The 1523-nt window shown below is 35.5% G+C and overlaps 1 protein-coding gene across 8 annotated transcripts in view; it reads right to left on the reverse strand.

The window, feature by feature from the left end:
- Positions 1-1523, reverse strand: part of ASPH (aspartate beta-hydroxylase) — a 151104-nt gene that overhangs the window by 50428 nt on the left and 99153 nt on the right. The gene's annotated exons all lie outside the window — the stretch shown is intronic.

The following is a 1523-nucleotide window of genomic DNA, read 5'->3' on the forward strand; positions in this document are numbered from 1 at the left end:
TGCCGGGTACTTCCGATATCTTTACCAATACCATGACTCAGCTGCATCCATTCTTCTCCAGGTTTCCTTAGTCACTGTTCCGTTTCAAGACGACTATTTTGTGACTGAAAATACCATGGCTCGGTCAGGCACTCCTAAAAGTGACACCTTTACTCTTTAACAGTGAAAAATGTCTGTGCTTTACACAACTGATCTATGTATTGTGATGAATTGTATGAGCCCCAATAAATTGATTTTAAAAAAATTGAAAGAAAAAAAAAAAGAAAAATGTCGTGTGCAGATCTGCCTGATGCAATATGCTGTTCCATTTCTTGATTGCTAATAAGATGGGTATTGATTGTGGATCCAAGCAAAAATAAAATTCTTGACAATTCAATCTTTTTTCTATTTTTTATGATGTTGTCTATTGGTCAAATTGTCAAGAGTTTTGCTTCTTTTATATTGAGTTTCAATTCACAGTGAAGGCTGTAATCTTTGATCTTTATCAATAAGTGTTTTGTATCCTCTTCCCTTTCAGCAAAATTTTTTCATCTACATACACATTTTTAATGAGCCGGCCTCCAATCCCCGTGCAGCATTCTTCATAGACTCCAGCTTCTTTGATTATTTGCTCAGCATGTACATTGAATAAATACGGTGAAAATCTTTCTTGATTGTAAACCATGCAATGTCTCCTGGTATGTTTTTATGGTTTGTTACCCATCTCTCCTAAGTAAAGATTCTGCATTAGCACAAGTACATGTTCTGGAATGTTCCCATTTCTGTTAGTCTTTGCTTTCAGCAAACATGTAGCAAATATCAGCAATGATATTCCTCATTCCGTATCCTCCTCTGAATACAGGATGAATTTTAGAAGCTCTCTGTGAATGTAATGCTGCAACCATTTAAAAATTATCTCCAGAAAAAATTTACTTGGGTGTGACACTAATGCTACTGTCTGATAATTCCCCGTTACGTTGACTCACTTTCCTTGAAGTGGGCGCACGTGTGGGTCTCTTCCAGTCCTTGGCCTAGTGGTTTTCTTCCAATTTTCTTGTCAGACTTGTGCATCCATTTGCTGAAACATTTCCATATTCTTTTGATGATTCCTACATAATTTGGTATTTTATTGATAGAATCTTTAGATACTGCAACTTAGGCTCGGATGTTTTCTTCAATTATTTTACCTTGAACATACTGACTATGTTCTTAATTTTTGGAATTCTAACTCCAGGTCTACGTAAAATATTTAAATGTGTCCTCCTGTGTACATTTCTGTTCTGTTCTTTTACATCACTATTTCTTCATGTGCTTTAGCTACTCCATATTCAAGGACATGTTTTAGAGTCTCTGACATTCTCTTTGATCTGTTCTTTCTTTATTCCAGTGGCCTTTAGCATTGTGTTCTGTATGTTCTTGATGTCATCCCACATTTGTATGTCTTACATCATCAGTGTTTAATTGGTCAAATCAATTCTTGCAATGGTCTCTAAATTCAAGTGGCTACAGTTTGAGTCTTGTGAACTTGTTTTAATTTTCTTTAG

This window comes from Echinops telfairi, unplaced genomic scaffold (genome assembly GCF_000313985.2).
Source record: "Echinops telfairi isolate 266 unplaced genomic scaffold, ASM31398v2 ScPeMD7_1;HRSCAF=3_0, whole genome shotgun sequence".
NCBI lineage: Eukaryota > Metazoa > Chordata > Mammalia > Afrosoricida > Tenrecidae > Echinops > Echinops telfairi.